This window comes from Lygodium microphyllum, chromosome 17 (genome assembly GCF_053477565.2).
Source record: "Lygodium microphyllum isolate KBCC chromosome 17, Lygodium_microphyllum_v1.1.10, whole genome shotgun sequence".
NCBI lineage: Eukaryota > Viridiplantae > Streptophyta > Polypodiopsida > Schizaeales > Lygodiaceae > Lygodium > Lygodium microphyllum.
Window position 1 is genome coordinate 4,990,661 of NC_141151.1, and position 13,451 is coordinate 5,004,111.

Below are 13,451 nucleotides of genomic sequence, written 5' to 3' on the forward strand. Positions count from 1 at the left end.
TTCCAAGGTGTCCATTTTGCTAATGAGCTCTCACTCCCTCCTATATAGGTCTTCTTCCTTCATGCAAAATTCCTCTTTCCTTTTTCCCAGGACTTCTTGGTGAGATAGATATGTGCCTATAAGGAAATCCTCACACTCTTTTAGCTGTGTTGTCTACTCCTAGTGCAGATTTTTCACGGCTTCTATCAAGATTGGGGGTAGGTTGGCTCTTTCTTGTTTTTCCCAACATGCTTTGGTTCTATTTTCCCTTCTAACTTTATTTTTTGTGTCTTCTATTGTAGCGTCTATCCCATCCTCCCCTTCTCTTTCTCTTTTCCTCTATTATGCTTCTCCTTGTTCTGTTGTGCCTCCTGCACCTTGATCTCCTGCCTGCATATGTTCCTTCCTTTATGTAGTGGTGGTTGTTGTTGTGGCGATGGGTGGGCTTGCTTTAGAGGGGCCGCTATATGTACTTGCCACCAAACCAATCGTAAAGATTCTTTCCAGAGATGCACCTAATGTTGTGCACATCACTCTACTAAGAGCCAAGCTGCCATAGCTGATTATGGCTAGCCTTGCTTCCAAGCTAGTCACCATTCCAATGGGTCTTTGCATCATTGCTTTTGCTCGTGCAAGAAATTCCACCACGTTATTAATCTAGAGATGGAATTTTGTTGATTGATGTGTTGAGCTTGTAGTATCTGAATATAGAGGAGTAACTGGGCCATAACTCTCAATTCTCCATTAAGGATTCTGCTAAACAACACCCCATCATTGTTCAACCCTCTTGTTTCTTCATTCTACCTAATTGCCACCATCATGGCTTTCTTTGTGGGCTCATACTTTTTATCCTTCTTTGGTAATCCCAAGGCCACATCCACTAGTTTAAGAGTGAGAACCATTGTGCAAAGCTTCCTTTCAGTTTCTTCTTTGATGCTAACTAGCCCTTTCTTGGATTTCAAGTCAAAGTTTGGTATAAAGGTCCGGCATCCTAACACCTGTGTCATTCCACACATTGCCTTAACATAAGTGGCCAACTTATAATCTGATATGAGCTTCTTGGCCAAGGTGCTACTATCAATTATCTTGTCTAAGTTTCCTAGGCAGCAAAACTTCAACTCCCCAACATTGTACTATTAGGGGAAGAAGTTGAACTTCTCTTGTTGCTCAAGGGTGAAGAAGCTATTCTTTTCATCATACTTGGTGCGTTTGATAACAACTTCTACTCCTTGTTGGGGCACCTCAGTAGCCATCTGCACAAATAAAACATTCATGTGAGGCCTCACTTGCTCAAATTGACAATGGAAGTTAATAATGAAAGATCAAATTTAGAGAAATGAGAAAATATGATTATCACTAGCACTTCAAACTTAGTCAAGTACAACATCTTTAATTTGATACTCAAGTGTTCACTTTTGGTTTTTTTGTGTCTCTATTCTCCCATGTGTCTCCTCCCCACCCCCATGTGGTTGGGTGCAATACTTCCTAGGATTGTGAAGGTCAAAGGTGGGACAATTTTAGGTGTGCCTTTTGTGGTTTTTTGTAAGGATGCATGGTAGCTATGCATAAGATGGATGCTACTATGAGGTTTGGAAGAGCCAATGGTAGAATTAATGGTTATATTCCAATGCTATGTAATGATCCATGTCATGTGGGCATATGCCAACATCCATTTTGTAGGTCAGGACATCCATGAGGGAGTCTCCTAAGTCCATCTTGCTAGCGATGTGAAACTCCTCCTCATTAAGAATTTTGTCGAGGTAGGGGTGAAGCAAGATGTTCTTCTCAAGCAGTCGATGCGGAGTCATTGCAAGGATGTGGAATGAGATAGGGGCAATGTAAGTTGGGTATTATTTTGATATCTTGATGGCATAGCATTGCTCAGCATTGGTTATGATTGGGCACCCAATGCGCTCCCACTATGCATATAGCATTAACCACTTTTGTAGATATTCCTGCTTGGATGTAGCTAGTTCATCCATGTGTGCAAGGTCATCAAGAGTGGTCGCTACATGCTACGCTGGAAGGAGGTGATGAGACAATCCTTAAGAGCTTTTTCATGCAAAATTTGCATGGTTGTTAGCTCCTTAGCAATTAAGGGGGCCTTTCTAAAAATAAATTCAAATTCTTTCCACAAGCAAGGTAGGGAAGCAATGGCTTCAAGCATAGTCTCATCCAGAGGGCCAAGCTCTAAGCTTGTTGTAGCTATAGGCAAACATGGTGAAGGTGTTATCCAAGTTCCAAATGAATGAGACTATATCTTCACTTGTATTAGAAGACAAGTTAGTAGCAAGTGCTAGAATGGATGGCTTCTTGTAGGAAGGTCTCAACATGGGTGGGGGAGCCATTTGGCTATGCTTATTGATGTGACAAATCATGAAGGGCAAGTCGCTAGTTGAGCTACAACGGTGGCATTGTTAGAGATGGTTTGGGTAATCTATGGTTCTTGGTTGGCTAGTGTCAAGGGGCTGCATTAGTCATGCAGGAGTCATATTGCCCTAGTTGGGGCCTTTCATGGAGGTAGTGAGCCATGTGGATCTTATGATGTCATGAGAAGGTCTCTTGCATGGTCCTCTAGCTAGCATGACCAAAAGAGGACTCAGATAATGGGTTTTTATTAGACTCTACTGATTCGATGGTCATTGGCCCCAGAGGGTAAGGGAAACATTTTGCACCTATAGATTAATTGGGGTTTAGTAGCCTTGGGTGGCATGTGGCCTTTAGTCGCACTTTGTGCATGGGGTGGTGGAGACGAAAGGTTGGTTGTGAGATGCAACAACATGTGAGAGTTTGGGCAACCAAATCCAAGAGTTGCCATCATGATAGCCTTGTGCAAGCCTTGAGGGCCCCATATGTCAACTTGAATGGGGTCTAACTAGTTGCACTTTTGTAGGCTATTCGATACATCCACATTGCAGCCATTATCTTATTGTTAAAATCGCTTCATGAAGTCAATATTGTCTTAGTTAGTACAATAATTGGGATTTCATTGGTGGCTTCAACCTCACCATTGGCCTATGGGTAATAAGGTGAGGATTTTTTATGTATGATCATGAATGTGATCAATAGATGTGTGATCATGCCATTGATGAAATGCATGCCTTGATTACTTAGAATCTCAATCGGGTAGCCAAACCATGAGATCACTTGCTCCCACAATAACTTGGTTGTAGTTTGTGCATGTCCCAAGCCTTTTCCCACTTGGTTAGCTAATCTATTGCAATGGGAATATTATACTACGGGCTTATGGGCACTCGTTGTACATTGGCACTCATCACAGTGCTTCACAAATTTCACACCATTGTGGAATAGGGTGGGCCACCACAATTGAGATTGCAAAACCTTTCAGGACATGGAGTTTCTATCAAAATGGCTCCTTGCAATTCTTGCATGTGCTTTAGCTAAAACTTCATGCATCTCATGTTCACAAATGCAATGCCTTAGTATGCCATCTTGACTCAACTGATACAACTTTCCAAGGATTAGTTGATAGGGTTGTGCTTTGATTATGAGGCAACAAAGTCGAGCTTTTTCTATTGGGTGATCAAGTATTCCTTTCTCCAACATTTCCACAATGTCATGAGCCTAATAGGGAGTGAGGTCTGCTTTAAAGAGATCATCTCTTCTCGATACTTTAAAGAAATGTCTCCCTTTTTGAATTTGGTGAAGTGTTTCAAGAGATCATGTGGTTTCTTTTACGTCTCGGCATTAAAATTTTTCCCACTGTCTCTTCCTTTAAGTGTTTGCATCGTAGGTGGACTAGAAGATTCCCCTTGGTACATCGAGTTTTAGGGAGCAAGGGAATTTCTAGGTCACTATCAAAGCTAAATTTATCTAGGTGGTCATAGCTCACCTCATATAGCATTATTGGATTGCCTTAGCTAAGACTTGCTCATTTCATAGTCCAACACTCCTAGTTATTCTAACCAAGAATGATCACAATCCATCTTGACTATTCCATCAACAAGCAACACTAGGGGTTCCATAGGTTTAGAGTCAATAATAATATGCTCAATTTTATGCTTGTTGGTGTCGTAGTCAATTGTTTCTAGGTCCAGGTGTGAGGTTCCATCCCTTGCCTCTAACTAGTGTAGGTGCTTATCTTCAATATTATAGACTTCCTCATCAGTGGGTTCTTCATCAATGCTTTCGTTCTTCTTTTGAATGAGGGCCCAATTGTATAGTAGGTTCAGGCCATGGACCTTAGTCCACTTCCATCATTGGGCTTTTAATAGCTCCTCAAGCGGTTTTAGGTTTGTGCCATGGTCATCATGTAACTTTTCCCACATGAACTCCAAAATATTTATTAGTTCCAACTTTTTTGCAAGCAGTAGAAGGACATGAGAGGGGCTAACTTATAGTTTCTTGCCATCATGCAAATTGGGACTATCGTCGATAGAGTTTGGCCTAGGGTTCTAGTTAGTTTCCCCTTCCCCTTATATTGGATATCTCAGCCACTCGCATGAGTTATCCTCAGCATTTGAGGAGGATAAGTCTATTATTGTGGTGAGAATGTGCATCCAAACTCATTCATTGTCAAGGCAAGGGATGAATTTAGTGAGTGGGTTGTAGTTTAGCATGGTTTTTGTGTCACCTTTAATCAAGATTGAGATTGTATCTAAGTTGACGGGTGAGTTCTTCTAGGTATCCATTTCAATCCTCATTACCTCTAAGCAATTGCCAAAGAACATCAAGCCATTTCCCCAATCCTTGATTTCCCAAGCATTTCACATCCAAGGTCATCCTAATAGGATATCATAGTGCACTCTCTTCATCTCATAAGAAAGTGTATAGAGAATTGGACTCATGTGATTTTAATTGGCCATTTTGCTCTATTAGCCAATATAACATTGAAATGAGTAGACTCCACATGTGGATTATCCCATGCTTGCAAGACAACATGGCTATGGGCACTAACCCCTACCCTTATGTCCACTATCCCCTTTTAGGTTGCATCACCTAGCAACAACAGGGAGCATGATGTGCATCTTAGTTCCCTTCCAAGCGGCATTTACTTCTGGGGTTCCTACCCCATGATTTAGAGATAGGCTAGGACTATGTCTGCCTGTGTCACAGCCTTGTGTGATCCCTATTTTTTATTGCATTGATTCTTCTACACACTACTTTAGAGCTTTCCAAAGGATAGGCCTCTTCTTTAACAACTGTCCTAGAGGTAGGGTCACTAGGGTTGAAGTTAAGGTGGTTAATAAGCTTGCACCTAGCTCTTCCTACTCATTCTATTCTATGTTTTGCTCCAAATGCTTGTGACCAAGTTGGTTCCTAGTAGTGTGGTTTTGCTCATGAGGTGGCATAAATGGTGCTGATCATTTGACCTTATAATTGTGGGGGAAGTATGTGGGCTTATACTCAAGAAATCTTGCAACTCGTCCTCTATGACTAACTCCATATTCTGGAGATGTGCCTCTATCTCCTTTTACCCAATCTTTGACTTTATCTATTAGCTCTAGTTGTTGGTGTGGATTAGGGTGCTCACCTACCTTGGCACTTCCTCTCTCCTTTGTTTTTGGGGTAGATGTTTTAGCCTCTACATCAGGTGTGTGCTTTCCTTGTGTCAATGTTGTGGCACTATTAGTTTTAAGGGAACCATTTACTTTAACTCTCTTCTTTTTCTTTTTCTTTTTGCTTTGTATTGCCTACTGATCATGAGGCATCTATGTTACTCGCTCCAAGAGCCATTATGCCAGCCCACTCTACTTGTGCTCTGGTCATCACATTAAGTGGAATGGGTGTGGCCTTGTTGTTAGGTGTCTCAAGACAAAAGAATCTTAGAGGTATAGATGGCTCAATTGTTGAGCTCGAGAAAGGCTTGCACCTTGGCAATCTACATAAAGATGTGTAACACCATACTCTGGATGTCTTAGGTTGGCCATTTCCTTGTTAGTAGGGTCCTTCCTTGGGCATCTTGATGAGATATGCCATGAGTGACCACAATTCTAGCAAGTGAGTGGTTCCTAGGATTGGTTGCTTCCAATGGCATGACCTTGCCCTCTACCCAAAGTCATGATAGACAATGGCCTCAAGCCCATCAAGACTAGATATCCCTCCTCATCATATGTGACATAGGGGTTCACATATATCTCTTTGTCCATAGGCTCTTCCACATAATGCACCAAGGCATCACTAGGTGGATGGGTGACAATGGGTCATGGTGGTTTAGGTATTCTTGTTGGGTTAATCTCTACTCTAGGGACTAGTGGTCTCTGCTCATTTAGTGTTGGTAGCCTAAGTGGAGCTCCCCTCACAAAATTGAACTGCCTATTTCCAGAAGAGATTGGATGGGGGTAGGGTTGTTGATATGGCAACCTCTTTTGCATTTAGCAAGTGATTTACTTGATGTCCATACCTGGCACAATTCATGTAGGCATGTGGTCTTGGATCAAGGCACTCCGAAGGAAGGTGATTTCCCCCTGCAATGGACACATTGCACATGTGGTCTTTTGGCCTCCTTATGCCTTCTTGCAACTTGGAGAGCTTTGATTTCAAGTTATCTTTCTCTTGTGATTGGTCCACACTCTTTCCCTTATTCTGGGTACTAGGAATTGACAGTTTGCTAACGGTTTGTGGACGTGTCATTTTGGAAGTTGCTTATGGTTGTTGGTTGGAGGGTCTTTGAGTTCCTCTCCTTGAATAAGTCATCTACTCGAATGGCCTCTTCAAAGACTCTGGATAGAACATCTCTTTGCAAACTTGAGTTGCTTGCTAGAGCTTTGTAGAGCCCTTATTTTGGATTCCATTTATGAACACATTGGAGATGACTTTCTAATTTGGTTGCTCATTGGCTGGGATCCTCTTAAAGAGACTATAGACATGGGTGATATAGTCACAAATTTCCTCCTCATCCTTTTGATTGGTGTTCATTAGCTTGACAATCAAGTTATCAACATAGCTGCCTTTTGAGAATCTCTTAATGAAGAGGTCCTTTAGGATGTCAAAGTCGTTGCACTCTACATTATCTAGGCTAGTGAACCATGTTCACCATGTTCGCCCCTTCGTTGCTAGTGAACCATGTTCGCCCCTTCTTCACTAGGCATAACCCAAAAGCATGTGCTCATTGACCAAAAGCTTGGAGGTTGTTAACCTCACAAACCTACTCAAACTAGGAGTGAGGTTGCCAATGTAGCACCACTTTGCGGAATAGTTTGAGTAGTGAAGCTAGGAGTGAGGTTGCCAATGTAGCACCACTTTGCTTTGTAGAGTTATTTTCTAGTAGGCATTGGTAAGGAGTTCATTGGCGATGAGTTCAATCTCGAAGGCCCTCTCTATGTCTACATTTTCTCATGCCGTAGCTCTCCGAGCTAAGGCCAAGATTCTTTGGACTTCATTAAGCTCTCTCTCTCTCTCTCTCTCTCTCTCTCTCTCTCTCTCTCCAGATGGTATTATATGGAGTGGAAGTGTGGGAGGGAGCATCTCCTCATCTACATGGAATGACATTGAGAAGCTGCAAAAAGCTTTTATTCGTAGACATTTGGGCATCAAAAGCACCATACCATATGTACTTATGCTTTTGGAAAGTGGCGGGGGGGCTGTTGGCTAATTGAGGTACGTGCTATGATCTAAGTACTAAGATATACCACCTGAGAATGTCAAAATGGATGACAAAAGGCTCCCCAAACAAGCATGGGATGCTAGCACACGCCTACAGAAAATGTGAAAAAGTAAAGTGCTTTCAACATGCTGGGTACTGGATATGTGAAAATGGTTTAAAGGGTGGGGACTGGATAGATATCTAGATATGGCATCCAAAGATATATGCATGGACACATTTCAATGAGACCTCTTACGAGCCTATCAAGCAAAACATCAAAGCAAGAGAGCAAATGGCAAACTTGCTTATTATAGTATGCATATCTATCCTTCATGTTGGGAATCCTACATGCAAGCAGAGGCACACACGCAGCCATACATAGCCAATCCACTCTTAGTGGTATTTAGACGGAGTATTGCATGACTTCGAACTCGATCACACACTTTAGTGATCGAGACAGGTGCATGGAGTGGACATGCAAGAGAGACGAGGTTATGCAAGTTGTGTGGACTACAGAGTGTAGAATCAGAGGAGCACATGATTATGACATGCCTAGCATATGCACACATACGAGCTGACTTTGATATCCCTTTACAGGGGCCGCTTCACCAATTTTTGACCACTACCCCTATATCGAAGTTAGGGGCTCTCACCACCCGCATGTTACGCTTTTCAAAGAACCACATTGCATAGATTGTTCTTTCACCATAACTACCCCTTTCCTGCCATGGGGAAGGAGAATCAATGTATATCTGGAAAGGTCCCATGGGTCATAATTTGGCCTTCCGTGGTGGACGATAATAAACTACTCTTCTCTCTCTCTCTCTCTCTCTCTCTCTCTCTCTCTCTCTCTCTCTCTCTCTCTCTCTCTCTCTCTCTCTCCCCCCCTCCCATTGCCTATTCGCATGTTGCTCCCTAGTGTATCAAGAAATTTGTTGGAGAAAGTCCTTCCCTAGGCATCTTTCTTGCTCTAAGTCTGTGGCATCTCCTATGCTATCCTTCCAGGTGCAATATCTTGGTCTATCAGTCATACTGTGGGACCAATTTTTGAATATCAATTGGGAAGGTGGCTAGGTCAAAGCCTAGGCCATTTGTATCCATGTTTGGAGTGGATATGTTTATGGTTTCTTCTTGCACAAAAAGAGACTTAGCAAGGAAAATGAGGTTAGGTAAGGGAATGGCTACTCTTGTTACAAAGACACCTTGTGCATCTAGGGTTTGGTGTGGTCAAAATCATGGGTCTATGTTGGCCTTTGGTCTTCTTGATGTTTCTTAGCTTTTGATAAATTACCTTCCCTATGGTTCAGTGGTCGCTAAAAGTTTGCCTCTCATTTGGTCTATTTGGTTTATGCACTTGATCTCTCCCTCCTTCTATTCCTTTTATGGTCAACCAACCTTTCTTATTGGTGCAACTACCGATGCCTAGTGCACAATTGGTTCTTTGACTTTTCTCACTCAGTGTGGTATCATGCAATTTCTTGGTGCATAGATAGTCCTACTTTCAATGCAATGTGCGACAAGTTATATCCCAAAAATTATACATGAAGGTTCCTTCCAAAGAGTCAAGTCTCTTGAATATCCACTTATGCTTAATTCACTTTCCCTCGTATTCCACTTGGCTTAGTCTAGGGTTGGGTGATTAGTCTAAGGTGGATCGATTTGGATTTTAGGGGTAACACCACTAGGACTACGTGAGCGGCTTATATCGCATGCCAAAAACTTGAACATGTATATGTGGGTAGAAGGCATAGCCTCTATTGAGACAGATCATGGCACAAGTGTCTTACCCTTGATGGTGTATTTGTGATGAGAAATGGGGGTTTTGGCTAATGCCTAAGGTTCATACATAGCATCATAATTCCTAGTAAAGTTCCAAATCAACTACTTGAGTCTTGTGGAGGATGGAATGGCATACACTCGTGCAGCTAGCCAAGAAGGTGGATTTGATTTAGTTGAGCAATTGGGTGGGATCATGTAGACTTAGAAGTAGTTGAATGGTGTAAAGCAATTGAATTTGAGCTTCCATGTGCACTCTTAGTACACAACTATGCTCTTTAGGTGTAATGTCCTTGTGGGGAATTCAAAATATGGTTCCTCTTTGCTCGACTACTATGGGCTTCGTATCATTGCAAGCAATCAAACAAGGGTGAGTAATCAAATGAGCTCATTTTCAATGTTAATCAAATGACCTCTTATTCTACTTCTCTTACCTCTACTCTATAGATACAAGAAAATGTGCCCACTTGCCTCTAGGAGTAGTCGCTCATATGGATCCACTTAGATGGCACGATGGCACCACTCAAACAATTCCTTGATACTCGATCGCAAGGGGGTGTGGAGGCTCAATTGGGTCACTAGAGTATGACTCAAACAGCTCACTTGAGAGGGAATAGGCTTGGATGAGTCACCCAAGTAGTGACTCATATGAGTCTCTCATTTTGTGAGACTAGAATAGGGTTTCATGTTGCCAAAGGGCTTCTTGCTTGGTGCTAGCTTTGCCTCTTGTGTTTGGCTCCTTCTTGCTCTCGATGGGGTGCACTAGGGTGAGTCAATGATGCTTCTATTAATGGTTGAAATTGCTCAGACAATCAATGGTACTTCAACACTCAAATGGAGATGACTCTCCCACTTGGACTTGGATGTGTAGGGCTCAGATGTTAACTCCTCGTCATCCCATATGCCTCTAATCACATCGAGTGCAATGGATGATCTACTTCTCAAGGGCTCAAACGGCTTGAATCCTACTTGAGTATGATGTCTTATGCTCAAGTGCTCTTCCCCCTTCGTGCTCGGACTTGAACCCCTCTCAAGCTAGGATAGAGCTCTGTTGTTCAATCAAATTGTTTGGTGTAGTGATAGTTTGACACCTTCTCAACGACTCTAGATTGGTTCAACTCCTCACTTCAAGTCACCGCCAACTCATGTTCAAGCACCCCCTTTCTTTTTCATAAATTTGAGTACCTCATCACTCCACACTTCATGAGCAGCGAATTAGCCTCTTGGATGGTTGCTTCACACTCATAGTAGCAAATCATCCTTGGATGGTTGTTTCATGCTCATAGTCTGCACCTCGACTTAGCATCCTTTCTCAGATGGCCTCCTATGCTTAGCATTCTTGCTTGAATTAGTGCATTAGTTTTACCACTTTTCCTTCACACTTGCCCAAGCACTACAAGTAGTGCTCCTCAAACATTGTGCTTGCTTTCCCACTTTACTCTCATGCTCGAATCACTTGAGTGACTTTGCCTCCCCTCTTGAGTTATTTGAGTCCTCCTCCTACTTAAACAATACATCCAATTTGCCTCTTTCTCGATTATCTTTCCACTCAAACCACACGACCGCTCTCACACTCGAGTGGTCACTTGCACTTGAAGGACTTGATTGAGTGTTGTGAGTGTGGTTCGAGTCTCTCACTCATATTTGAGTAGTGCTCTCACCACCTCTCACTCAAATAGTATTACACTTGTTTGAGTGTATTTTTGCTTAGACTCTTTCACACTCAACTTGGATGGCTCTCAGATGGCCGCTTATGCTTGAATAACATTTCCACTTGATGGCCTCTCGCACTTGAGTAGCATTCTTGCTGCCTGAATAGTGTGTTTGGTTTCACAGTCAAATTGTGCATTCACTCAACTAGTGACCTGGCAATTGAATAGCAGGTATGCTTTCTCACTCAAAGGGTGTGTCGACTTGAATGCCCCATGGCCACTTGGATGGCATGTATGCTTCTTGGACTTGTATGGGCACATCCCCTCATACAATGCTTTCTCACTCAAATAGTGTTCTCTCATTCAAATGGTATTCTACTTGGATCATATTCCACTCCAGTGGCCTCTCAAATAGTGTTGCTTGGGCTTGGATCAAGTCTGAGTTGTTGAGTTGAGTGACTCACATGGATGTTAACTTGAGGGACTCGAGTCCATGTTGCCTTGACTGACACTTGGATTAGTGTGTCGTGCCTTGAATGGCTCTTCCAAGTCTTGGCTTCAATCTCATATAGCCTCAGAAGCTATCGAACAATCACACTAGATGCAACTTTCCCTTTCTCCTTCGACACTCTTCTCTCTTACTTAAACTACTTTTCCTCTCTCCTACATTTGCCTTCTCTCACACCATACACTATTGTGATCTCATCAGAGGAAAGAGAAGAGGCCATATGCTATCATGCTCTATGGAGGTGTTGCATGGTGGTCTAGGTGCATGGGTCATAGTTAAGCCCCTTATGCCTTGTTTTAATCTTCATCTCTTAGCACCTCTCTCTCTCTCTCTTTCTCCTATCCTCTCTTCTCAAAATGCTTCACCCTTTGAGATTACCCTTTTTGCTTTATGCTAGCATCAAATCACACACTTTGCACACTCAGATATGTCTCTCACGATCTTATCCCTCTCACCCAATTTGAGTGCAATTATTGATGGGAAATTGAGCCTCCTTTTTTGACGCACACTATCTATCGAGACTCGCGTGGTGGGGGGACTTGCTTGAGCTGATGCGCTAAACACACACTGTATACACAAGAGGAAGCTCACTCAAGAACACAAGAAGAGAGATGGAGGCCAAAACGTTTTCTTGCTAGTTTCTTCTTCTTCTTCCACACACTACAATGTACACAAAGTATAGATAAGATACAACATAAAGGAAAGTGGCCTACTAAGTCAAATAGTGCATAACCAACTACACTAATCGACTGGCGCTATGTCTTTGCCAGTTGTAGGTAGGTGTAACAAACTAAATATAATAAGTGATAAGTCAGTGGCCACGTGAGTATCATAATGACCACCAACGTGCTAAGTGTAGACATGCGGACCCATCTAGCCAGGCGGTCCATCATCAATGTCCACACGTGTTGAGCTTGCCATCTCAACACTATCACTGGTGGTTCTTCTACCTTAACTTAGGTACTCACTTTCTGACATGGACTCTCTCCCTCTCCCTCTCCCTCTCCCTCTCCCTCTCCCTCTCCCTCTCCCTCTCTCTCTCTCTCTCTCTCTCTCTCTCTCTCTCTCTCTCTCTCTCTCTCTCTCTCTCTCTAAGTAGTTATCACGGCATTCCCTCCTACTTAGGTCATCCGTTGACATCCAACCCTCTCAATGAGAGATTTCCCATATCATTTACTTGTTTCTTATTTACTTATTTTTTACTTTCTTATTTTGAACTCTTTTCCCTTTAGCCCTCCCATGTTAGAGTGCTTCTTGCTCTTAAACAGTTATCCGCAGATTCACACTCGAATGCTATCTCTTAATTCTATTTAGAAGGGGGCTCCCTTATCACATTCGTTTCTGAACCACTCTGAGTCTTTCCTCTGAATTTCTATAGCATGTACTTGCACCTAAGCTATTCTATTCCTACCTAAAGATACTTCGAGATTCTATAGTAACCTACTACAACCTATTGTAATAAAGAGAAACATCAACAAGACTCTCTCTCCTTTCCTAATCTAACAATGCTTTTGAAAACAACTATCATGCAAGGCAAAATCAAACCTTCTTGATCTCTTGCTTGCCCTTCACAGTATGTTTCCCATTCCTATCCACAATAGAGAGGCAAATTCTCTAGATGGTTGATTTTGCAATCTTGGAAATGGAACCAAAATGTCAGGTACAACTACGCTTGTCAATTGGGACACATCTGGAGCTCCTATCATTTCAAAAGTTCCACCATCCAAGGCAGTCCGACTAGTCTCTCATACCTCTCATCCAATGTCTACTCTCACAAGTAGCAAAAGCAATCAATGGGACTAAGTTTGTAGTAGACACACTTGGAGCTCACTCATGTTGTAGTCTTAGCGAGCCATGGTGGTCTCATGATTTGAGTGGAACCACATTCTTCTGTAAGCTCTCGAATCAAAAAGAAGGTGCAAGACTGTATGACGAAGTTGAAGCAAGGTTTTCAATGACCTCAGGAAGAGGAGTTTTACCTCCTTCTATG